Consider the following 27,759-nt stretch of genomic DNA (forward strand, 5'->3'; position numbering starts at 1 on the left):
AGTGTGAAAGAGTATTGATTGAAATATGTGTCAGGGAATTCTTCTATTGAGTTCCAGTATAGTGCTGAGAAAGAGAGTGATTGTGTATGTGTATTTGTTATTTTGCCCGCTGAGTAGGGCGGCCCATCTTTCTTCTGTGTTCATTTGTTGTGATGAGAGCTCAAAGAAGGCCCCAAATGGTTTGTGTTGGCATGAGAGTGATTGGCATTCCATCATCAGATGGAATAGAGTTTCTGGCGTTGTTTCAACATTGCAGAATCGACAGTGGTTGTTTGTGGTAGCAATCTGCCTCGTTGTTGCCAGGTATGAGTTTGTCGGTAAGATGTTTAAACGTATTCTTAGAAATGTTGTTCTGATGGTTTGATCTGGAAACATTTGGAGGTATGGCGGTGGTTCATGTATTTTTCTGTTGTCTTTGGTGCATTGGAGAGTCTGTTTGTAGGTATTTTTGGTTTGGATCGTTTTTATCCAGTCATTCCGGAGAAGTTTGATTTTGGCATGTTGTGGGCAAAGGGTTAGGAGTTCTTCTGATATCTCTTTGCTTTCCATTTCCTTGATGATAGGTACCAGGACACTGGTAGTAAGTCTCTGCTGGTGCCTGCGATTTCGTTCTCGATTTAGTTTTGGGTCCATCTTGTCTAAATATAATATTGCCTCCCCTGCCACCTGTGTCTCCGTTTTCGTTTCATTTTGGCTTTATTTTTTTTTAAAATCAATGTTTCCTCCCATGCCCTGCCGCCTGTGCTACCCTTTTTGTTTAGTTTTTTGGCTTTATTTAGTGTAAATTCAATGTTGCCTCCGCTGCCCTGCCGCTTGTATCACCATTTTCGTTTAGTTTTTTTGGCTTTAGTTTTGGTCAAAAAAGCACTGTTGCTGCTCCTTGTTGACCCATCCTCCTCCCATTGAAGCCTTCCTCTACTCTCCCGCTCCCTGCCTCCCGCTCCCATTGGTTTGGGTGCAGGTCATGGGTCTGCAACATTCCCTCTTCTCTTACCTGCCCAGGGCAGCAGTGCCTGGGAAGCCAGCGAAGGGCCGCAGCTAAGGGCAGCTCTGCTGTAGGCAGCTCATGTACCCTGTTGCCCGTTTCACCATGGACACCTGTTGGAGCATGCTGCAGCAACAACTAAGGTAAGGTTGATGCGGGAGGTGAGCACAGCCATTACTGTGTACAGGCACAACCTTACCACTCTAATACTACTGCATGCTAATGATATTGTACTGATCCAACTGTGCTATGCTGTAATTTGGGAGTAGGAAAGCTGTCGCACTTAGATGGATTCTGGGGGTAGAACATGTATTGCACTTAGCTGTATTTTGGAGGTAGGAAATGTGTTGGAATTAGATGTATTTTGGCAGTAGGAAAGGTGGCACACTTAAATGGATTATTGGGTTGTAGGAAATGCATTGCATTTAGATAGATTTTGGTGTAGGAAAGGTGACACGCTTAGATGGATTGTTGGGGGTAGAAAACGTATTGCACTTAGTTGCATTTTGGGGGTAGGAAACTAGAGGTAATTGTGGGCTAGCACCTGTATTGCACGTGGATGGAATTGGGTAGGTTGACACACACATTACACATGAAGAACTGAGAAAGCTAACATTTGTACTGTCCTTAAAGAATTGGAAAGGTCCGCACATGCACTACATTTAGAAGAAATTCTGTAGGTTTAGCCCACCTTCTGCACTTGAAGAACTTTGAAGGCTGGCCATTTGTATTTCACTTAGAAAAACTGTATTAGCTGTATGGATCGGAGGGTGGGCAGTGTGTGGCATTAGATGAATCAGGGACTAGACTTCTTGTGTTGTGCCTTATATTAGCCCGCCCATTACGCTCGAAGATATATCAGTAGCCCTCCATTGCACTTATAGATGCTTAAGTTAGCCAGTGTAACGCACAGTGGTTATATGCAGGTATCCATGATATTACATTGAATAGATCCCTGTGGGTAATGTCTATAGAAATTGAAAGATATTTAGCAAGACTAACAGTAACCTGTCTATTGCGCTTAGAGAATCCTATTATCCTTGTTAGGAAAGTTTTATATTTACTGCACCTTACCCTTCCATTTTTATGGACCCCAAAACATTTTGCTTTTATTTTTATACCTGACCTGTACTTTTTACCGTGAAGTTCACTACACAGTCTTTTGCTCATCTGTTATGGGGGAACTGGCATGTCCTTCAGGCAGCTGTCAGTACTGGGAAACATTGTTTCCCTTAGTCTAGTTACTTTGTCACTATTTTTAGTAACTTGTCATTATACAATTCATCTTACAATGCAGTCCAATGGGGTACACACTATTTCTTTCACCCTAGACTTACACTCAGAGGATTTTTGATTACTCTAGGTGTGCAAAATGGACAAGCTGGTGGCAGCAGTGCCTTTTTACTATTTTTTTGTGCCTTTTGTTTTAGCCTTAACATGTTTATCGTGTTTGGCTACTAACTGTGGCTAGTAACCAAACATGCCATGCCACATGGTTTTTCGCTTGTCCTTTGGTCATCTTGTTTTATAGCCTTCTTCCTAGCATGTAAGGCCAGGAAAACCCTTATATGTACTTCCAGTTACCGGGAAAGCAGAGGCTTTTGGCAGGCTACTGGAGGGCTATGTGTGTTTGCTGGCGGGATGTGGACTGGGAAGGTCTGGTCCTAATCCACAAACTGGTTTCAGTGTGCATGAGTGATATGCATGAGTGTTCCCGCCAGTGGTCCTGATTGGACCACTGCTGGGGTTTGTGTGCGGGGGCAGGTTCTACTATTGGCTAGTGGGAGTTTATGCTCTTACCTGGCTTTTGGGATAGGAAGAGGACCCTTGCACCCACTCTAGGGAGATCCTGGAGAAACCTGAAGGATCTAAGACTTCTGTCCAGATGTGAGACCAGTGAGGAGACCAGTGAGCTGGGTTGAAGGAGGCCTCGCGACCAACTTCTGCTGCTGTCCTGGAAGAGCCCTGTCTTGCTGCCAATCCCCAGCAGCTCTGCGAGTGTGATACGACCCTTGGAGGGGAGGGAACATCCATTCCTGACGTCTACTCAGTACCTTGTGAAGAAGAGCCTTTGGAAGTGCCCTGGGACTGCCCTGTGGCTGACCAGCTCTGAGTCTGGGCTACCGTGCTACCGACGTCGCTGTTCTGAGTTGGGGCCTGGAAATTGGGGGATCCTCAGCTTGTCCTACAAGACTTACCTCGGGGAAATTTCAGAGTCCTAGCCTGAAGGCGACCCGAGAGGGAACGACTGACCGCGACAAGTTTGTCCCTTTGCGTTGCTGTGCTGTGGTGACCCCCATCCAAAATGGCTCCCCTGTGTTGAGTCCAGCCCTGAGAGGGGTCCTGCATTGTGTTTTTCTGCATTGTTTCACCGAGAGTCCTTGCACCAGCCAAAGACACCGACCAGAGATCTTCTCGAACCTGCAACCCCTGCAAATCAAGGGCTGAGGCTGATGGCGGGAAAAGTGACCTCAGACCTTCTTCCATTGACATGCCAAGTCGTGTGAAGAATCGGTGTGTGAGGGTTGAGTTACAGTGATTCTTACCTGCCCCCTAAACTCCCTTTAAAAGTTTTGCTAACTTTTACAAACTTTTATAACACTTTGGCTTTGCCATTGCTTGCTTGCACAAGCCTTCCGAAAGTTGGGGGCACATTTGTTGATTAGTATAACTTGTCCTCTAACTCTTGGAATCATTCACTGGACCCCAGAGATCCTACCTTCATTTTTTCCAGTGTTACAAACTGTGTCACAACTTTTCCTGACCTTTTGGGCAAAAGGCCTGAGACAATTTAGGGAAGGACTTTTGAAGCTAGGGCTAATTCTCTGTGGACCTGTAGTGCATGATCTAATCTGTACTTTCCTTTACAGGGGTTTGATCTGTATTATACCCTACTCTAGTGGCTGTATATATGTATTCTACTATTAGTGTTGTGTGATACTTTTACCTGTTATTAGTCATCTTTCATAGTGTTGTTTGGCCATAAATAAATAACTGTATTTTTGTACATATTGTCTTAGTGTAATTTATGACTCCCATTGTGTGTACTCATTGTGGACCCTTTACAAGCTCACCACCTAGACGGCTTGTCACTGATACCTTGAACTGGTTTGGCTACAGCTCTCAGAGTTGTCCCTGTTACAATATAGGTTGGCCTTCTATACATCTGAGCCTGGGGCCAGAGTATAGAAAATCTGTCCTAACAATCCTATATCCTACCGTAGCCTATATGTCTCACTTAGAAGATGTTCTAGGACAGCCTGTCTATTGCGCCTAATAGGCTTGAGGGCAGCCTGTCCATAGTGCCTAGAAGAGTCTACGAGGGTAACAGGTTTTCTCCCCACAGATGACACTGTGACATCAAATATAAGCTGCATCTGAGCTTAAGGTATGTATAAATGCACCACTTGGGTGGACATCTGCCGCAGGCACGGCTGTCTATCCACACACTTTAGAATGCAGTTACGACTACGACAAATTCGGTCTAGCTGGACACTTAACCACTTCACCCTTACACCAGACTTGCCTCAACACCTCTGCCATTCGAATATAGCAACAACCTATGACAATTTTCGGTCTAGCTGGTCACATACCATGTCTCCTGCACTACCGCTCTGCCGTGACCTCCCTCAACACCCATCCCCATGCCTGACTTCCTGGGTTGCTTACTGGAGCATAGCCAGCCCACCTAATTCCTAATCTTGGCCAAATGCATACACGTACTTTAAGCCTTTCTGAGAATGTTCCCATAACTGACTTCGGTCCATGAGGGCGTTCCTACCACAAAGCACTTTGAGGCCACACAAATGGGAAAAGGCGCTATATAAATAACAACTACAATACAAAACAAATGGGCTAGGTGCTAATTTATGTGAATCATTAACAGTTGTTTGAATTCTCAACATTTTTTACAGTATTAATGTACTTGTAATGTATTCCTATTTACCACATTAGTATAACATTGAGGTTTTAGTATATCACTATTTTAGGTAATTCTATGATAAAATGGTTATGCTTCTCACACACATACATTATTGATCATTATTGTATTTTTATTTCTGACCTTGAGCTTATTTGTTTGCCGAAGTTTTATAATGATTCCTGTTGTGTCTCATTTCTCTATTTTCTAAATTATTCAGCCTTCTCTCCCTTACCCTTGTTTTTTTTTGCATATTCTATATCATGAAATGGGTTGTAAATGGGGATGTTTCCTTTACTAAATCACTTATTTTATCACCATAATAAAGTTTTGAACTGAATACTGCAGGGTGTCTACACAACCCATATGCCTCATTACATGTATCTTTGTCTAATGTAAACAGCTCCACTGCCCCTCAGGACCAGACTTGTAGTAAATATATACCCCATACAATATAAACTAAATTAAGCAATGCCTTTTGAGCACAGCGTAGGATTTCTTTACAAACCAGTTCCGGACTAAGCTCTCAATGCCAGCCACTGCCCTGTCTTTTGCAGACCCCCTGCCACTCAGAGAGCACTTCAGCAATGTGTGGCACATCTCCCTCCACTTACACTCATCACAGAGCAGGGCATTAAAGATTGCTACCTTCTGAGCTCTCTCTCTTCCAGGTTCCATGGATTCCCTTCTCTGCAATGCTGTGCAGCTTTGGCTATGAGGCGTGTGCAGTGATTTATTAAGCGCTTCTGGGCCCCAGATGCCTGTCTACTATAGCTGTTAAGAATCTCCCAGTGGGCAAACATGAAACCCCACTCCCTCAGGGGTTTTTGGTGTTGGACTTGATCCTGCATCACTGCAAGGTTACGTGACCTATGCCGGTCGCAGCACTGAGCCAGACCCACTTTTCAGAGCAGCCTGAGAGACCTGTTCCTTCAAACCTCTGATGAAGCTCAACTCTCAGCAGCGCCTCAGATTACCCGGGAACTTCTAGCTTTGCCTCACTTTGGAAATTTGCTGACAGTGAGACATTTTATAGACTTTAGAGGACATATTCTGGGCTTATCAAGGAGCGGTGTCACACTGCCTAGGAAACATTGGAACCAACAACAGAAAATGTAAAGTTCCTTAAGGCAAATATCAGATACTCTTCTATGGAACTCCCTTGAAAGATGACAGCAAGATAGAGGAAATGAGGATGGCCCTAGACAATTTGGTACGGTACATGGGACCCTTCGGTTTGACAGATATCCCTGGGACCCAAGCCCAACCCCTGGAAAATCCCAGGCTTGCATTTTAGAAATACAGAAGATAACTTGCTACGGTTTATTTCGAGGCTTGTGATACAAAATGCACAAATACCACTAAAGATTCGCTCATTATTTATAGGGAAATAGTGACACCACAGAAGTCCAGGATAGCCACTACTCCCACTCAGCATCTCCATGAGAACCTGCTGTCCCTTTTCAGGGCTTTCATTTTAGCCAGACTGGAAAAAACCACAACATGAGGCTCTGAGATCAACACAGAGCCCGATGACTAGACGCCTTTCAGAGTACTTACCTCTGTTAACACTTACAAAATCGTGAAAGATCCTTTTTTTTAAAGAAAGATACCGTTTGCAGTAAAAACACAATTCCAAAATAGTCAGTCTACCAATCGTGGCCCCGCTCATCACCAGGCTTGACAATGCCTCTCTTGCTGCCGCTATTGCCCCACCAAGGCTTGATCAGGCAATCATTACAGGCCATCAAAGAAAGCAAGCGCGCATCCTCAGATCTGATTAAAACATGGGACCATATTTCAGACTCCGGTGGATCTTGAAAGCCCTTGGAATAGTGGTGCCCTCCTGGACCACATATCACCTGGAAGCGAGCATTCTTCTTAATAGCTATTATTCAAGTTTCCGACCTCAGTAAGTAGAGAAAAGCACCCAAACTAGACATTCTAGAAGAACTGAAAAGATACTACGCAAGCACCAAATTGAAAACCATGTGTACAACTCATCTTCAACCTCCCGTGCTTCAACCATATGACTTCTACAATGAAGGCCTGTCGCTGGTTACTGGTGAAGAAACGTTTTTAAATGAAAACCCTCTGCATGACCCACCAGGTACTACACGACCAAACCTCTGGGTGCCTCTCCATGTCCTCCAGCCTAAACAGCCAAAAAGACACAAGGGATGCGACTCTCACAACCTGAAACCATCCATAAGGCATAAGGCCAAATATGTTTGATTAGATGGCAGAACCCTCCTTGCACAGGGTTCTATGCTCTGGAACTCCCTCCCCCAGCACCTAAGCACTGAAGAAAAATTAATTACGTTTGGGAGAGGCCTTAAAACACAACTTTTCAACATTAAGAAAAGCCTTGATGAGTGATAATCCATCTGTCTCATTGCCTTTGTCCAATGCGTATGAGTAGAATTTCGTCAACACTCAAAAAATCATCCTAACTCCTAAATCCCACAACACCACTAAATTAAGAGTAGTCCCGTTCAAAAAGGTTTTCCCATCAATGTGCTGTGCTATGATGACTTACACTGGGATAATACCTCAAAACCCCACTAAGGGGCTGACCAACCCCCAGAGGGGGCATTAGAGGGGCAGCCTGCATAGCGGGCCAGCCTTCTGCCCCCCGGGGGTACCTACACCTCGCCTCCTCCCAGCCACATCCGGGGAGTAGTTATAAGGCAAGGGGGCTGCTTGCCTAATTCACTTCTTTAGGCAGGATAGTAGGAGTACGTAGCTGCTATTCACTGAGTAGGGTATAGGGATTGGTTCATTTATATGTAATTAAGGAGGTTGTTGATTGTTTATTCTGTTCAGCAGACTTCGAAGGGTGTAAATCGCAAGCTTCTTTTGTTCATAAGTTGTGTACGGTTGCTAACTTTTCTTTTCTGTCACAGGAGGAGTTACGGGCGGTTCTAGCCGGGGAGGAGTTTGACGCTGCGGTTTCGGCTGTGGGAGGTTTCCCGATGGCAACACGCGAGCCAAATTCAGACAATGGGCACTGAGTCCTTTATAGAAAGCTGAGACTCCTCATTAACGAGATTCAGTGGTCCCCAAGAATTATTGCTTGACAGTTTATAATCAGAAGCGGGCGTCCGCTACTCTGCAAACCGGAAGTGACAAGTGTCCCCGGGAACTATAGGATAATGACAAACCAAACATACCAATGGGCCACCTTAGAAATCTAAGGAGATGTAACTTTACTTAGGGCTGGGACCGCCCCCAAAATAGTGTATGACTCTAATAAATGTGATCTTGTGTTTCCAAATATGCACCATCTGTCCTTGTGAATCTTAGGTATGTGTAGCCATTGCATGATGTCTTGAACCTTGTGGGGGATGGGGGAGTGCGGGGGGTACTGGGGGATGGCCCTGCTATGCCTTGAGGACTTTCCAGAAGTATTGACAGGGACACTTGTGTAACATTTGTGTATAGGCACGTTGTAACAAAAAGAACAATTAGTAGTGTTGAACGTATACTGGAACCCTAGAGCAATATCTGATACTGAATTTATAGACGAAATCACTACCAATATAGATATAGCAAGAACAAAATATCCTCATGCCAATGTGATCATATGTGGAGATATGAACATGCATCTATCCTCAGGCAAAAAAAACACCAGCCCTGAGAGCCGACAAAAGAACTAAATTATGGACAAGAGAGATGGAATTACGAAATCTAACCCTACTAAATGAGAGTACAAAAGGAGACATCCCACCAAAACCCACCTGGTCGAGAGGCACATCAATAGCATACCTTGATTATATATATGTGATCACAGCCACACAGTTAACAGTAATACTGACGAAGCTGAGTGATCACGTCAAGATCTCTCTCTCCTGGATGTGCAATTTCCAATGTTCAAACAAAGAAACAAACACCAAAATCGAAATCAAAGCAGCAACTAACAGACTGCGAATTCCGACATCCCAGGCTTGCACAGTGAAGAAAAAATTCCAGCTTTCACAGACATCACCGGAAAGCAAAATCAACTACGAATGACTATTACTCCCCTATCAAACTAAACAAAGGGCGACTGTGAAACCTCACTCATCCCATAATCATGCCAATTTAGAACTTATCAACATCAAGAAAAAAATATTACGCAAACGTATAAGGGAAGCGCAAAGAGAAGATCCAACTACAGCACCTCAAATTGTCCACGGACTGAGACAACAACATTGCAATTGGATAAAATCTATGAAATCCATATTACTTCAGAATGATGCAGAACAAGTCCTTGATCTCCTGGGTAATGAAAACACAAGAGAACTTTGGAATTTGCTAAATAACATTGCGACAAATCAAAGACAATTATCATCTGAAGTGCCAGAAAAAATATGGATTCAACACTTTACCGAACTTTACAGCGACACGGCAAGAACCAAGATTCATGTTACACACCACACAACACATGAGTGGTTTAAATTATGGGACCACAAAGAAATTTTGAAGCAGATTAAACATCTGAATACTTCACCGGCACCTGGACCCGATGTATTGAGCAACTTTACTATCAATCAGCACACGGTAGAGTGGACAGAACTATGCATGGAACTATTCAAAATCATATCTGGATAGAAAAAAGTCCCCAGAACCTGGAACACAGCGCCACTGATTCCAGTCTACAAACAGGGAGGGAAAGACCGCCCAACTAATTATAGGCCTTTAGCTATGCTCGACCCTTTAGGCAAGATATTTGCGTCCATGCTCCTGACTGGGCCGCTAAGGAAAACATCTATGACTCTCCACAGACGGGATTTGTCAAAAATACTGGAATAAGCATAAATCTAACAATCCCAAATGTCATAAAGCAGGAAGCCATCAGAACTGGGAGCCATATTGATGCGCCATTTATTAATCTACAAATGGCGTTCGATAGTGTTGACCGAAATAAACTGTGGAACAAACGACACAGCTGGGGATGCCCCACCGAAATACTAGAACCGATCATCTATATGTATAGTAACACCTCTGTGAAAGTACAATTAACAGCCCATGGCATAGTCTCAGCCTCCCTTCCAACAGCTAGAGGCCTCAAGCAAGGCTGCCCCTTAGCTGCCACACTATTTAATTTCTACATAGACAACATCCAAGAAAGTCAAGCAAACATTATAGCAAATCCGCCAAAAATTCATGGAACACCCATACCATATATATTGTATGCCGACGATTTGGTTTTATTTGACAAAACCTTAACCGGCCTACAAAGGAGACTGAAGGCTCTTGAGGAATATGTCAAGGACAATGAGCTAGCAATCAATACAGCAAAAACTCAAATAATGCCACTAACCATGAAAAAAACAAGAAAAAAACTTACCATCCTGTGATAAATGACAAAAGACTCGAAAAAGTGCAATCCATCAAATATCTCGGAACCTGCATAGATCAGTCACAGAATGAAGCACAATGGGCAGAGCACCTAAAAAACAAAAGTCTTTCACTAGTTCGACAGGGGCTCATCATCCACAAAAAGTAGGGTCAGTTTTCGCTCAAACCCATCCTCATGTTCTACAAACTATCAGCCTGATTCATGGAATTATTTGCGTGAAAAACGCAGATTTGCGCGCCTTTCTGCCCGAAAATCCCTGTTTGAAGTATGGGGATTTTCGGGCAGAAAGCGCACAAATCTGCGTTTTTCACGCAAATAATTCCATGAATTAGGCTAAAAAGGTCATGCTGGTTCTAACCCATGGAAGTGAGAGCCTATTGAATATCCACAGGCCAATATGGACAAACCTTGAGGGTATATTTTGGAGGAAAGTATTATCTCTTCTGCAAACATACCCAGCAATTCGAATTCGGCACGAATTAGCAACACAGTCACTAAAATCACTAACCGAATGGAAGCATATTGCCCTAAATAGAAAGACTATAACAATGGAAGACATCCCGGCAATTAGAATCCTGAAAAACACACGAGCGGAATTAATGACTCCAACGGTACTGAGATGGAAAGATTTCTGCCTTGAAATTCTGGAGAACTATGACATAAGTTCTGAGATGTTGATTAACAGACCAATGAAAGCTAAAAAAAAAAACAATTCCGAGAACGTGATTGGATACAAACAAGAGAAGCCCAAAGCAACTACAAACTTGCCTTATACTCGCGATACGACATCAGAGCAACAAACGAATCACCAAAATACACACAAAAAATCCCTTGTACACGTATAAGAGATACTTTTCTTCGATTTAGGCTAAACATCCTCGCAACCAGAGAGTATTTAGCCCACACAAGACAAATCTCTCCGCAAGAGCGGTACTGCGGATTCTGTAAAGAGGCCACTACAACCGAATCACTATACCACCTGTTCATTGATTGTCTAAAGCTCGCGGAAACAAGGAACATGTTTGGACAGGTGCTTCCCAATGATCTGATCAGATATGAACCGCAAGAAAAATGGGACCAGATCCTGAGCGGAAGGTGCTTCCGATTGATTTTCAGAACTATGCAGTACTGGGCAAAAATTATGGAAAAAAGAAACGATGGGGAATAGACACTGAATGGATTCTGGTCCTACCTCCCCGTACATCTACTGATTTGCTGAATTTATGCTTTTTATTCCTTTTATTTTTATTTTGCCTTACAAGAGACACTCAGATGTTAACAAATACGAAAGGACAAAATGTTAAGAGTTTGTGTACAAACTATAAAACATATTTATAAAAAATAGGCACGTTGTAAATGCCATATCACATCAAACACAATAACTATACGTTACCATACAGATTATTACAAAATGTTTAACAGTCGGCCAATACCTCGTTTTATTGGCTGTCCTCCAAGTGTATCGAAGTTGCTAGAAAGTTACAAAAAGCCTTTTACAAAATTCTTCATTACATACAATGAAGCATCTGCTAGAAAAGTACATAGCACAACACAATTTCACAAAAAAATCACTCCACCAACATTCTTTGTAGGAAAGCATTTCCTAAACAGGGACCCCTAAATATCCTGATAGGGTTGCGTCATCGTTCATGAAAAGGATGGGATTCTGATGAAGGCACACACTATTCTTTCATCTTTCTCAGTGTACAGTGCGCTTCTAATCATTGCGACTCATATGCACTTGCGATCAATCTGGCTGCTGCAGAGTAAGAGTTGGCCAGGACGACAAAGATGCAGCCAGCTCTGATTGCTGGCTACATCTGCTGTGTGGTACCGCCTCGGCTGGGAGCGACTCCCCGGCATTTTCCATATCCGTTGTCTGCAGGTAGCTAGCTCACCGAGCGCCAGTGTCAAGCACTCTGGATGCCTTAAGCAGTACCGCCTTTCCGACATTGCCAGAGCAAGTTAAAATGTGACAAGGCAGGAATTAGGCAGCAGTCCTCTTTCTTTGTCTTCTACTAAAAGTGGACTGTGCGGAATACCCTATGACCCAAGAGTCCTCTCTTCTCTCTTTTGTGTTCACCAGAGAAGGACTGCAATGGAGAGGTATAAGGTGTACAAAGGCAGTTCAGGGGACCTGCAAGTAAGAAGCTCACACAACACACTCCCGAATATGGACAATGGGGGGGCGAGAGAAGCGCACACAGGAGGGAACAGAGGTGGGGGAAACAAAGTGGGGGCTACACGGATCAGTGGGAAGGCTGCACTGTAACGCCCAGCTAATACCTATTCAGAAGCCATATCTGTTGGCAATACTTACAGGGCTTCATTACAAGGAACAGATGCAAGGGCACACGTATTGCTTATAAAACAAGTGGCTGAATGTACACTTGGTTAAGACGCTTTGATTACACTAGTAGCACATTTACAGTGGCCATTAAGACTTTAAATCTCAATTTAGATTGCTTAGAAATAACACTGGCAGGCCCCATACTGTACAAAGTTGGATGTTACTGCTTAGATCCCAGAAGATGGATTGTTTGGGTGGGGTGGGGTAGCTCAGAGGTGGGAATGGCCCCATTAATATGGCCAGGGACAGTTAGTGGGTGGATACATAACCAAACAATGCCAACAAAGCCATATACAGCACTTTGCAAGTATAAGGCTAAGAAAGAAACCACTATATAAGCGAAATGTGGGGTAATAAACTACATGTGTATAGATGTTTGATTCCTGGACAGTTGCAGAGTTTGCCTGTCTGTGTTTTTTTTTTCTTTAACTTAAGAAGCAGACACATTTCCATTATAGGATCACTTACTTGTTGCAGTGATAAAATAAACTGTTATGTTTCTAAATTGCACAAGAAATAATACCTAACAATTGCTGCCTGTAAGTGCTTTTACCAGTCACTCTGTGCAATAGAGATGTAGTCTTATTTATTTATTCATTCAGATTTGTAGAGCATGCAGCAGCCCGGAGGCATTGTGGCACTTGTTACAGACAGGAAGCTTAGTTAAAGGCAAAGGTCTTAACTATTTGAGTGAAATGCGAATGCGGAAGATGCCAACGTATTTTTTTTACTAAAGGTTAATATGAATTATTTGTGTTCCTGTAACCCAAGGAAGGTGAGATGGATATAGTTCACTATAGCTTTAATGTGGCTGATCTTTATAGAGTATGATACCAACACTATGGGAGCGCATCAAAGTCGCAGGGCCTGATTCACAAAGAGCCTCCCAATGGGGTATTCCCACTGCAAAACGCCTCTGCAGTCAGGGCTGGACTGGCCTATAGGGAACTCTGAAGAGGTCCCGTAGGCCTCTGCACCCTGGGCCTCTTTTCTGTGTTAACCTATTTTATTTCCACATTTTTCCTACAGGAAAAAGGTTGGGCTTGCTGAAAATGTGCAATATGGGGCCACTTTGAACATTGTTTCCAGGGCCTCTTTTGGTTCCCAGTCCACCCTTGTCTGCAGATCAGCCCCTGGGAGTTCATCTGCCTCCTGAGTGTTACGCAATCCTAACCCTGTAAATCCAGCTTTCCCCCAAGGTCACTTCCCTGTTAGGCAGGTCTAATCTTTAGGAGAAGTTGACATATTTACAAATCTCCATGTGGATGGCATGATCACTAAACTCTAATTATGTGTAAAGAACAGAAGCAATCATGCAAAAATGCATGGAGAGGTGACTGTAAAGAGTGAATAAACGAGCAGTCCACAGGAAGAAGGAGGCTGGGCCGCAGATAAGCGTGTTAAGCTCTTTGGAGGGAATACATTACATGGTTTGCTATTCCCCAAAGTGCCATATATTATACAATGTGGCACGCCACTAATTTAACCAAAACTCTTGGCTTTGCCAAGGCATGTTTTTATTAGGACTTCGGTGAAGGACATGCATACTGCTTAAAAATTAAATGGTCGAAGGCAGACCTGGTCAAGACAATTTTATTACATCAGTAGCGCATTTACAGCCCTGATTAAGCCATTCAATTTCAGAAGAATGCTTTGAAAGAACACGGGCAGGTCCTTCGAGCACAACGTTTGATGTTACTGCTTGATATAGCTAGCCCCAAAAAGATCCCGGTATGATATGTTGTGGCCGGCGAGGGGCAGGCAGTGGGTGGGTATGGCCATAGGAATTACTATGGCGTGGGCAGTCATTGGGTGGACAAGTAGCCGAGCAACTCCCACAAGCTGTTTGCCCCTTCTCATCTGCCATCTCTCTAGTAGCTGCGCTCCAATGCAGTCGTTTAGCTTGCCACCTAATAGCCAAAACTAAAAAGACAACCACGGTGCCCTTTCCATGAAAGTGCACTATGGCTGTGCTTTGTTTAGAAACTCTAGTTAATTTGCATTGATCGGATGTAGCTTTCATTGCTGAAACCGTCGGGGACCCGCTGGGATAGGGCATAGTAGTCTTTGTGGGTGTTCAATGTTGGTCTTTTAGTAAGTAATCAATTTCCCATAATGGTGTGGTCCTAAGAGCTGTTGTGTTACTTGGAAACTGATTCGAAATGATCTTTAAAAACATTATTCACTGCAAGATGAGAGGCAAGTCCAAAAATCCCCCGCCCGAGCCCTCGTGAAACAAATCTGCCCTCTTAACTGAATTTCTGAGTCCCCAAAATCTCACTGGGATATAAATGGGACCAACGCGTCTCTCCACGCCCCCCTCCTCCCGCTCCGAGCAACGGCACACTTCCCCCCTCCCCAGTCTCCGTCCCAACGAGGCAAACGCTAAGAGATGCGAACACAAGCACGCAGTTTGGCGGCGCTTCGAGAAGGTATTGTCCAACCATGTTGAGCGCTATATAAACAAGATCGCACCTGAAGCGAGCACGCCCTCCTCTGGGTCTCAGGCAGGCAGCTGGTCTCCTCTACTTCAGAGCCGGGCAAGTGGCACTGTCCGCTGCTGGTGGGGTTGGGGCATTTTCCTTGCTCTTTCCGGGCAAGCAAACAGAACAAAACTTCTTTTTCGGCGGTTTTAACAAAAAAAAAATCCAGGTCTTCGTTCCAATGCGCTGCTGTCGTGCCTGCTTTCCGGCGAGCACAGTGTCTTTCTCTGTGTGAGAGTCAGGCTAATCCTACGGGGACCGCGGGAGGAGGGGGCGGGGGTTACCCAGAGCAACAGATGCCTTCCTCTGTGTACACACAAGCGAGTGTCTGCTGCTGAGTCAGCCAAGCGTGCAGCGCCTGTACCATAGCAAAGCCACTCTAACGCTACTACACCGCGCACTGGACGGGACTGCGCGAAGCTGCTATCACACGCAGCCACCCGGCAGACGCCGGGTGCACCTACGCAGTACACTGTCATGAATTGCGACTCCATACATTGCGGGGGAACTGCCGCAGTGATTCATTGATGCTGGACTTTGCCAGGTGCAGGAGAGATACTCATTGCAGGGGGCTGCCACAATGACACATAATACAAGCTCCAATACAGCCTGATGTTAGCTGTCAGCCTCTGTGTGTGGAGCTGCAACTTGTTCCCGGGCTCCGCGCCCCTCTTGGCCGCAACAGCCCACGTTAGGGCCCTCGTCCCTGTTTGAGTACCACTTCCTTCTCCGTCCTTGCTGGTCTCCACCTGGTTCTGGCCCCATGTGCCCCCTGCCCACCTGCAATAATGTTAACAGGACTCGTATTGTGGGTGGAAGAAGGCTGCAGCTGCTTTATTAGGCAGGAGGTAACTTACAGGTGTTCGGTTTCAGCAGTGCAGCATCAGGATTCTGCTCTGAGCTCGTGCCCTTATTTATACATGTGTACTTTCCCCAGGTGGTCTCCTGCGAGGGCAGTTTCTAATCCATTTGCTTCCCAGGGCGGAACACTAGGAATGCGCCCCCCCTAACCGCACCCCGTGCGCCACTCCCACTGAACCCTGCGTGCCACTCCCACCGCACCCTGCGCGCCTATTCCAAACGACACCGTTAAGGGACTCCCACCCAAAGTTAAACAGTCCGTCACACATGTAATGAATTGCCATTTGCAACGGTGGGCCACTTTTTCATTGGTGCCCAAGACAATTTTATGCCCTCAGTCCCACTTATGCTGCAGATAATGAGGACTGGGCACACCAAGAGACCATGAATATGACCTAGGATGCAGTATTTACAACCAACAAAGAACACAAGATACTGATGGGGGTTTGGAGGCAAACTAAGCCAAAGTGGCAATGACAAGGAGACACCTGACTGAACCCAATAAACAATCACTTTAAAATTCTTTGAATGGGAATCAAGTGTATGCTTTGATACAGTCGAGTCTGACTGACTGTTGACTTGTTATAAGGATACATGGACCTGATTATTTAAAGTGGAATTGATATATAGTTTGGAAAAGAAGCAGCATGAAAGAAATGGCGCTGCTTTAAACTATTATTTTGGGAGAGGCAAAACTGCATACAATGCATGCCCACTCCCCACACGACACTGCCCCTCCCCCCCATCACAATGCCAGCACAAAACCATTCAGTGACTAATGGCCCACCATTAGAAGTTTCCTGCTGGCATTGTGATGGGAGGGGTTGATTTTAGCTGCAGGGGGACCTGAAGTGTTTTAATTGTTGTGCTTATGCCCCCACCCCAAGTTGAGCGAAAGTGGTCAGAGGGCGCCTCTGACTTCTGTAATGTCACGTAGTACTTGCGTACTATGTGACATTACAGTAGGAAGGGATAGTGCTTGCACCTGTCCCGCTGAATTTTCCCAAAAGCAATGCGCAGCCACACATACTGGGGAATTTCACCCCCCCAGAGGCTCCAGGCAGCAGGGCAATTGCGCCCCCCGGGGCTATTGTGCCCCAGGCAGCTGCCAGCCTCGCCCGGGACAAGAAACGGGCCTGCCTCCTGCGACCAGCAGGTTACTAGCCATTCTGACACATTTACACTTTGCCCAGGTGCTTTGTCCTCTTTCACTGTCCTTCATTTCCCTGGCCTCCTGTCTAATAACACAAATCCCCATTGCCCAGTGTCTTGAACGCATACACCTCTTACTCCGTACTCCTATCCCCGAGTGCCTAACCTCTTCCTAGTTCCCCCAGGCTCCAACCTCCTACACATTACCTGTTCCCGGGTGCCTTACTCTTTCCTCTTATTCCTATCCCGAGGTGCTTTAACTTGTTACTCATCTTCCATTCTCTCGACCTCTTATGCCCTTACCCGGTTACCTAGGCGCCTTGATATCTTACCCCCAGTACCCATTTAACCTGCATTCTTGTCCTCTTCCCCAGGAGCTCCTGCCCTGATATTCCCCATGTGTCCTGCCCTTGCCCCTTGTCGCTTCTCCGGTGGCTTGTAATCTTCCCTCTTGCTTGGTTCTTCACCCCCGTGGCGTTGCCTTCTTCCCCATCGTTCCCCTGAACCGCTGTCCTCTTCGATGCTTTCCTTGCGTCCCCAGGTTTCTGTACCTCTCACATGATCCTTGGGTTGTAGCCTTTCATCCCTCTTCCCGCCGCCTCTCTGGGGTTCCCCTGGTCTCCCCCCTCGCTTCCCCCTTTCCCTGTTTCCTTTGTTTCCAACCTCTATGTCCTCTACAACCTCCCCCAGCTGACGTACCCTTTTGCCTTGCATTTAGACCCCTGCCCCTTCCCAAACTAACTTGTTTCCTTGCACACTTCTACCTTTTTGCTTTTTAGCCACTTCCACCCCCTCCCCTAATCCCCCACTTTACCTTCCTGCTTACTTCCTTTACTTACTTTCACGTCCCTTCCCATCACTTCCCTTTTCACTTTACTTTTCACTTCACCCCATCACTTAACTTTTTTAAAATGTTTTTTTTACCCTCCTCCCATCACCTTCCACTTGCCCTTTGGCGCATCAGAAGTTATACCCCTGCCGCAGTCATATTTCAGTGACTTCACAGTCACTTGTGGTTTCTGACAGCCCTTCCAGCCTGGATGCACCATGTACCTCCACTGCCACAGTTCTCCCTGTAAAATTAAACAGACAATTTAACGGATCTACGTGATCCAACCGTGGCTGATTTTCCCGCGACGGAAAAGTTTGCATGTGAAAGGTATGAACCACAAAAGGTTTGTACATTTCCCATGCGAACACACATTCAAAACCCCTACACAACCAAACCCCCACCCACACCCACAACACACCCACAACCACACCCCACAACACCCCCAACCTAAACAAACCCTACTTACCTTTTCTTCTGTGTCCCTTCGGTGCCAGTTCCCTTTCACTTTCATGATCGGGAATCGGCACCGCAGGGTCCTTTTCTTTTTTCTTTTTCTTTTTTATTTTTTTATTTTTACGGAAGGCTGCAGGGGTTTCCTCCTCAGCCCCAGCCCCGCAGCCCCCGTTTTTTTTTCTCGGGTGTGCTGCAGGGGTGTCCCCCTGCATTATGCAGGGGAGAGGGGTCTCCCCCCACCGTAGATCAAAGAAATTCGACCAAGGAAAATAGGTCAGTTCGGCAGTAGGTAATTTCCTTTAGGTCAAACAACCCATATCCTGTACAAATCAAACAGATGATACACAGGAAGAAAATCTGAGGGTCACAAGTCTACGCCCCATAGGCTATCGCAGCAGGAGGAGCTCCCCGGAAAGGCATCATACTTCACCTCAAAGCCCAAAAGCACACCACTGGACAACACTATTAAAGGAATGGTTCACCCAAAATGTTTTATTTCAAAAATAGATAGGCAATATAAAAAAAAAAAACGATTGCCATTTTTTTTTTCCAAGTCCCTATGTAAAATTTTTAGCAATTCAAGCTCACAAATGTGCAAAAGCAAGCACATGGGCGCATCCATTTTGTGAAATGGATGCCCGCCTGTGCTGGCTTTTGCTTTTGCGGCACTAATGAAGGAAAAGCCAGCCAGCTGTAGTAAACAAAAGCTACCACTGGGTGGCTTTTCCTTCAATGGTGCCTGGACTCGGAGGACGCGGACCGGAGACTACAGGCAGAAAAGCTGCAGCTGCATCTTGGTAAGTGCTGTTTATTTTTTTTTAAAAAATAAGCACTAGCTGCGTTTTTTTTTCTAAGTTTTCCGGGCTGGAGGAGCCAGGAAAACTTAGAAATAAAACCGCAGCTTTAAAAATGTTGTATTTATGTTTGCGGTAGCTTTTGAAGCATCCACAAACATAAATACAACGTTATTGTGTTTGAAAACGCTGCAGTTTTTCTTTCTAAGTTTCTCAGGCTCCTCTGAGCCTGAGAAACTTAGAAAGAAAAACCGCATCGTTTTCAAACACAACCGCGTTGCGTTGCGTTGCTGCCTAAATCTGCTTTCCCATTTGGGGCTTTAGGGCTCCCCACGGGGAGCCCTAGAGCCCCAAATGGGAAAGCAGATTTAGGCAGAAACACTGCAGCATTTAGCATTGCGGAAAACAACCGCGTAGTGTTTCTGCCTAAATCTGCTTTCCCATTTGGGGCTCTAGGGCTCCCCGTCAGGAGCCCTAAAGCCCCAAATGGGAAAGCACATCTAGGCAGAAACACTGCGGCATGTAAACACAACCGTGTTGTGTTTCTGCCTGCCTTTGCTTTCACTATGGGTCTCCGGTGCTCCTCCGAGCATGAGAAACTTAGAAAGAAAAACCGCAGCGTTTTCAAACACAACCGCTTTGTGTTTCTGCCTAAATCTGCTTTCCCATTTGGGGCTTTAGGGCTCGCCCCCTGCCCCCTGCATCCCGAGCTGAGCTGCTGGAAAGCGTCATCCGGCACCCAATTGCCCCCATATTGATCCATCTGCTGATTTGGGCATCCGAAATCTTGTCCGAACACGAGGAGCTTCCGAAAATGGCTGCCACGTCATTTGTTTACTGGTTGCCTAGCAACCTCTTGTGAAGGTGATTGCCTTCCATTGGCTGAGCTGCCCATTTCCTGAGCACTACAGCGCCGGAAGGTGGGAGCCGGCACTTCATCAAAGGCACACGATACAAGGTACTCCTTCCCTCATTCCGCCACGACGCACTTTCCCTTGAAAGTTATCTTCCTGCTCCCAGTGTCGTCCTTCGTCACCAAGCACCATCGCAGCCCTAGCACTCCCAGATGCTGGTAACCTCACATCCGCAGTAACAGCACCAAGTCTTTACCCACCCGACATGCTCTAGTGCCCTAGCATCTCCCTCAGGTGCACCCAACCTGTTTCCACAAATAGTGTTGCCAATATATCCTATCACTCCTTACCGCATCTCATGCCCAAGACAATGAATAACTGCCATAATGCCTGCTAGGCACTGTATCAGCCGGCTATGCCGCCCTATGGACTGCAATTGATTGTTAGCCACTGTGCCTGTCACTGTTTGCTGCCCCATTAATGCTGCCACTGTATTAACCGCCGCATGAGGCCCCACTGATTACCATTGATTGTTAGCCACTGTGCCGGTCACTATTTGCTTCCCCATGAATGCTGCCACTGTAGCAACCGGTGCATGAGGCCCCATTGTTTGATTGTAACTGATGGTTAGCCACTGCAATAGCTGCTGCTTGCTTCCCCATTAACTACTAGCCACTGCATCAGCTGTCAATTCTGGTCCTACTGATCATCAGCCACTGTACTGTGCTCCACTGATCGGTCTCACTTCTATCCACCACTTTATAACCTACGTTCACCAGCCACACGCTGACTTAGAGTAATTCCCCGTTCTATCTCACACTCTCAGACCACTAGCAGAGACTAGCCACAATCGCTCACCGAGCACACGCAATTAATAAATCTCCAATGTATCCTATCACGCACTTGATCACTCATACGCCATCACTGCAGTGCACACACCACTCCACCCTGAGGGGATAAACCCTGCTCTCACTAATGCTCATTGCAGCCACCTCCATGCAGTCCCTAATACCAACCACCAACACAGCCGACCTACATCACTCCCACCACCTACACACACTCCCACATAGCTATGCCCCCCTCTCTGCCCCACTCACACACACAGCCTCCCAGTCAATCAAGCGTCCAGTTTACCAGGCTCAGGTCACGTACTGAACCCAATATCACACACAGCCTCCCCAGCCCCACGACCAAGAGGAACCTCAAGCTAGGCTCATGCACCCCCCACACTATCATGAACAAGACACTTCTCCTCCCACAAGTAATAACTGCTGTCACTCCACAACAAAACACCCCTATCCCACCCACCAAATTACATCACAAGAGCAACTCATTCACCAAGAACCCAGTCCACCCGCAGTCCCCCCTTACTATACCCCTCATCCACCCCACCAGCCTCCCCCACACCACACCCCCATCAAAAAACACCCTCTCGCCCGCCATCAAATGCACTCTCATAAATGCACAATCGCTCTCCACCCATGCGCTGGAAATTAATGACCTCATCGCCAAGCACAATCTAGACCTACTCGCCATCACGGAGACTTGGCTCCACGAAGCATCTGGCCCAGCTATCTCTCTAGCCCTACCACATGGCTACTCCATTCACGGAGCAGACAAATATCTAAAGGAGGGGGAGTAGCTCTTATCGCCAAAGACACACTGTCCATCAGGCATTGCCACCAACCATGGGATGGTAATTCGGACCTTCTCTCAGCTAAATTAGCATTATCCCCCAACTGCACCATCAATATTCACCTCACATATAGGCCTCCAAGGTCAGCACCAAACTTCCATCGTCATCTCCTTCACATAGTAAGTATCAACCTAAAAAAACTCTACTAAAACTATCTTGCTCGGCGGCCTAAACTTAGGTCTGAGCTACCCCAATGACAAAGCAACATCTGCCTTATAAAAGGAATTGAAAGACCTTGGGTTCAAACAAAAAGTTTACAGCGCAAAACACTGCAAAGGCCACACCCCAGACTGGGTAGCAGACCATAACTGCTCCACGTTCGTTACGTCCAATGTTGCTTACCCATGGACTGACTGCAATTGCATCCAATTCACCATCCCCACCAGGCCTACCACTTAAATGCTTACCTATGCTCCTCCAGCTGAGGTTAGAAGTTCCAAACAATAAACTAAGGACAACCTTCGCCCATTCCTTGAAGTCACTGAACTTAAGCCCCCGTTCTCAAGCGACCCTAGCACTCTCGCAGATATTTACTCTGACACTCTCGCCAGAGTTGTCACTGCCATAGCCCCCATTGAAAACAAAAAAGAAAACGATCCATGCCCACCAACTCCTTGTTCACCGATGAACTACAGGCTCTATGCACCAGCAAGCGCAACGCCCTAGCAAACTGGCACTCTAAACCCAATGAATCCACCAATGCAGAATTCAAAAGATATCTAACCAGTACAAACATGTCATAGCCAAGTGCAACTCGCTTAACTCACAAATCTCTGGAGGCGTTTGCTTCCCAGCCTTGCATGGCTCACAGACAGAGAGGGCTGGAGTGGGGCATCTCGTCACCGACGCTCAGGCCCCTCTAGGCAGGGGAGGAAAGACCCGCGGCAGAAGGTAAGTTTGTTTATGTTCTGTTTTTTTAATTTAAATTATGCGTATGGATGTGTGCATGCTTGTGTTGTTAAGTGAATGAATGTATGATGATGGATGCTGATGTACATGAGAGTGTGATTGCTGTGTGCATGTTGTGTAAATGTGTGTTTGTATGTCCATGTTTTTATTATTTAAATATGTGTATGGATGCATGTATGCTTGTGTTATGAGTGAGTGCATGATGGCCGCTCGTGTAAATGAGACAGAGTGCTTGCAGTGTGTATGTTGTCTAAATGTATGTGTTTGTATGCTAATTTATTATTTAAATATGTGTATGGATGCGTGTATGCTTGCGTTATCAGTGAGTGCATGATGGAAGTTTGTGTGAATGAAACAGAGAGTGTTTGCTCTGTGTATGTTGTGTACATGTGCGTGTCTGTATATTTATTATTTAAATATGTGTATGGAGGCATGGATGTTTGTGTTATAAGTGAGTGCATGATGGGTGCTTGTGTGAATGAGACAGAGTGCTTGCTGTGTGTATGTTGTGTAAATGTGTGTTTGTATGTCCATTTATTTATTATTTAAATATGTGTGTGGATGCATGTATGCTTGTGTTATGAGTGAGTGCATGATGGGTGCTCGTGACTGTGAATGAGACAGCGTGTGCATGCTGTAGGTGTGTGTGTGTGTGTGTTTGGCGCTGTGGGCCCAGGGGACAGGCATGGTATTTTTTTTTACTGGACGTCTATGATAAATGACCAGTAAAAAATATCATCCGTGCCCCCTATACCCCCAGTGCCTGGCATACACACATAACCACATTGATTGTGTGTGAGGAGCACAGGACCCAGGGGACAGGTTTGACATTATTTTTACTGGGCATCTATGACAGATGTCCAGTAATAAAAAACATGCCTTACCCCAGTGCCCCCAGTGCGCAGTAAAAAATGGCAGCCCAGTCCGCTGGGATTCCTAGCGCCTCATATGCAATGTCAAGCCTGAACTCTAAGCCCACCAAGCGCCTCGGAGGAAAAACACAATTGATTTCTTTTGCATGTGCGGTGCTGGAGGGCAATGAGGGAGGGAATGCCATTTATTAATGGGCATCTGATAGATTACCAGTAAAAAATACCATGACTGGGCCCCCCAGCACCCTGCATGCACACAATTAATGTTTGCCTGTGAGGCGCTCAGAGCTTCAGGGGAGGGCATGGCAGTGTTCTCTTGGCATCTATGCGCTATAAAATGTGATTATGTTTGACTGCGAGGCACCATGGACCAGACATGGCATATTTACTGCGCATGGTTGATAAAGCAAGCATAATAAGCATTATTATGTAACTAGACTTGCATGTTAATGCAGCCAGCCTAGCCATATCTTATTGTGGTATAATGTTTTATATTGGGCAGCTCTGATAATGCAAGCATGTTCATTGGCATTATTCTTTCTGTGGCATAACATTTTGTATTGGGCATCTTTGATAAAGCAAGCCTGGTAAGTGTTAATATGTAGCTAGCCCGGCATTTCAATGCAGCAAGTCTAGCCATTTCTTGTGGTATGATATTTTGTATTGGGCATCTTTGATAAAGCAAGCATGATAAGTGTTATTATATAGCTCAACTGGCATTTTAGTACAGCCAGTTTGCACATGTTTTCATACTTTGGCATGCATATTTAATGGTAAGGCCAACTGAAGTATGTTCTTACGTGGGGACACTGCCATATATTGGCTGAACAAACATGGACATGTTTTCTTATAGTATCATTACTGGCATTATGCACAAAGCAAACATAAGTATGTTCTTATATGGGAATAATAGGATATAATGGTGCAGTCAGCATGGAAATGTATGGGCAGAGCCAGTCTGAAAATGTTTTATACTTCCATCTATTGTGGGAAAAGGCATCATGAAAATGTGTTGGAGAAATTCTCCTGTGCACTGTTGGTGACTTACATCTATTGGATTTCTTTGATGAGTTACCAAACAAGACCCATTTTCAAACTGCTTGGCTTTTTACCCAATTATTTTAAAACGTGTGCTCTAAAATGAGAAAAGGCACCTCGCACGACTGATATGATTCCCCTGCTGCAGGGTGCTCAGGTGTTCTCCAAATTAGACTTAAACAAAGGCTATCATCAGCTGGAGTTACACCCAGACAGTAGATACATCACCACATTTATGACACACGTCGGGTTGTTCTGGTACAAACGACTAAGCTTTGGAGCGTCCTCTGCGGCCAAACTTTTCAAAATCAGATTCACCAGGTCATCAAGCACGTTCCTCAGTGCTTAAACTACAGCGATTGAATTTTGATATTTGGGGCCACTCAAGAAGCTCACAGTGACACCCTACAAAAGGTTTGCATGGCACTACAACGTGCACATTTGGCTGTGAAGCTCAACAAATGTGAATATAGCAAGTACACTCTGAAATTCTTTGGCCACATTTTCACGTGTGATGGTTTGCAACCAGACCCAGCAAAAGTGCAGGCACTGATCGACATATTCACACCATCCTCTGTCTCGGGATAGGCAGCTATTGCACGAGGTACACTAATGGCCTTGCCTCCGTCAGCGCACCTTTGCACCTCCTCAGAGCAAAGGGACAGGAGTTCTTCTGGTCCCATGAATAGGAAGATGCATTCCAAGAAAAAAAATCTCGAATCTCATGGGCTGCATGCATGTCTGACTATGACCCGGAGTTGGAGAAGGAGGTCACGGTGGACGCAAACCCTGTTGTCCTAGGGGTCATACTATTGCAGTACAATAAAGGATCCAGCTCACTAAAGCGCATTGTTTCCTATGCCAGCAGGAGCCGTCAAGTACTGAGCATGCCTACTCACAGCCAGAGAAAGAAGGTTTGGCTGTGGTGTGGGCCTGTGAGCATTATCATCTGTTCCTGTACGGAAAGATATTCACCATTGTAACCGATCATCAGGCCCTCACCACCATCTATGGCCAGCCCAATGCCAAAATGCTTCCCAAATGTATTCGGTGTGGCCTCTGTCAAGTGTATTCCTTCGACATTGTGCACAAACCTGGCAAGGAAAAACAACTCTGCTGATTTCCACTCCCGATTTCTGCTCCCGGCGGGAGTTGAGGCGCAAACCGCCAAGGCAGATAGTATGTCAACTACCTGGTGAACAAGGCTCTCCCAACAGTGTTGATGATTCAAGAAAATGTCAAGGAAATGGAGAGAGAAGAACTGCTGTCGCTGATTAAAGAAAACATCCGCGCAGGACGATTGCGCACCACAGTGTGCGGAGAAGCCGTGCTTGATAACGGCCAGCAGGAGAGGATGCGCATTTTCATGCTCATGAGGTATGTGCTGCCCATGTCAGCACAGGGGTTAATTCTCAAAGAGAACAGGATCAGCATTCCCCTCTCTTTACGGGACTGAATCATTGAACTTGCACATGTGGGTCACAGGGGACTTGTGTCCACCAAGCAGCAATTGGGGACCAATGTGTGGTTTCTCAACATGGACCCCAAGATACATGCGATCCTGGAAAGACTGTCTGATATGCAAAGCCGTGGTGCCCCGCACGTTCCCTCAACCTTTACGGATGACTCCTATGCCTTTGAATGTATGGGACGAGGTGGCAGTTGATTTGTTTTGTCCGTTGGCTAACGGGAAATACGTACTGGAGACCAATCACGTTCAACTGCAAGATCCGCACAAGTCTGCTTCACGTGCCAGCGCAGGAAAGCACAAGATGAAAAACTATGATGACAAGAGAAGCAGAGCACGAGAGCATGACATCCATGTAGGAGACACATTGCTGGTGCGTCAGAGACAGACCCAGAAGGACATGCCTGCATTTCACCCTAAGCCATTGCAAATGACGGACATCAAAAGGTCAATGGCATCAGCAGAGAATGATGCTCTCTCCATCACCCGGAACTCATCAGTTTTCAGAAAGGTTGGTCAGCCTTTCACTGAGGAGACATCATCAGAAGACGAACTCAGTGAAGACTATCCATTGGACGGCTGTTCCGATTACATGGAAGCTAATGTGGACATTGTTGATCGCAGTAACTATGAAGCAGCAGAGCCACCCTGTAGTCAAAGTCCTTCTAAGAGGGTTGTGCGTCGACCCACGAGGTGGATTGAAGAAATAGAATGAGTAACAGTATGTTATGGTTTATGTGGGGGGGGAGATGTAATGTTCTAGTTGTTCCCGGGGCGCCGCGCCCCTCTTTATGTTCATCATCTGCCTGGCAGGAAACACGTTTCCTATAGGTAGTTCAGTTGTGGAGAATAAAGAAAATGGTGGATGACGGATGTGCTGTGTACCATGGCCCTCATTACAAGTCCGGCGCTATTAGCACCATGGTCCATGCCTGAGTCCGGCATGGTGGATGGCGGAATTACCGCCCCATTCCAAGGTGAGTGGGGCGGTAATTCCCCATTCACCATTTGCCCTTCCCCATTCCCATTTTTGCCCCATATGGCATAATGGGGATGGGGAAGGCGCTAATTACGGCACCGTAAATTACGGTGCCGTAATAAGCACCAAGGTCGCTTAGCGCCTTGGACTTTAACGCCTGCAAAAAGCAGGCGTTAAAGTGTGAATCAGGCGTTAAGGGTTAACGCCTGACTTGTAATGAGGGCCCATGTCTCTGTATTGCTGACTGCCCGGCGGGACCGTAAAAACCACGAGTGGGTCCCCGTAGACATCACATAACTGTAGGGTATTGAAACAGTGCACAGAGCAATCCAACAGCAACACAATGCTCCGACTGCACCAGAAAACGTAGGAAGATGTGATGTCATGCCGCAAGGAACTAACACACTGAAGAGACTTCACACAATGCAATCTGATGTCAGCTTTGCAATGCAAGCACCAGCCGCTGTACAAGGAGCTCTAACAGTGTAGGACACACTGCAGGGAGGCACCGAACAGCAATGCAAGACTACGGCTGAACAGACAATTCTAGGGAAATAACATAATGCTAGGAACTGCCCAACTACACCATAGATTGTAGCAACACTGTAGGAAAATACCATACTGCAGAACCTGTCCCACAGTTATCCCAATCAGCACCTATACACACACTACAAGAAGAGGAAACACTGCTGAGGGCTACCACACTGCAAAGAGCAGGCCGTCACTTGTGCAGGGAAGGCAGCACAGCAACGTCAAAAAGCACGAACACA

General features: G+C 45.8%; 1 protein-coding gene across 2 annotated transcripts in view; it reads right to left on the minus strand.

The window, feature by feature from the left end:
* Positions 1-15,397, minus strand: part of CDKL2 (cyclin dependent kinase like 2) — a 510,980-nt gene extending 495,583 nt beyond the window's left edge. The window contains exon 1 of one of the 2 annotated variants that reach the window (XM_069630571.1): positions 15,074-15,397. The gene's annotated coding sequence lies outside the window, so the exon portion shown is untranslated. The remainder of the gene's footprint in view (positions 1-15,073) is intronic. The other variant, XM_069630572.1, reaches the window with a different exon arrangement.
* Positions 15,398-27,759: the final 12,362 nt, after the last annotated feature.

The sequence above is a fragment of the Ambystoma mexicanum genome, chromosome 6q (assembly GCF_040938575.1).
Source record: "Ambystoma mexicanum isolate Mex_15411 chromosome 6q, UKY_AmexF1_1, whole genome shotgun sequence".
NCBI lineage: Eukaryota > Metazoa > Chordata > Amphibia > Caudata > Ambystomatidae > Ambystoma > Ambystoma mexicanum.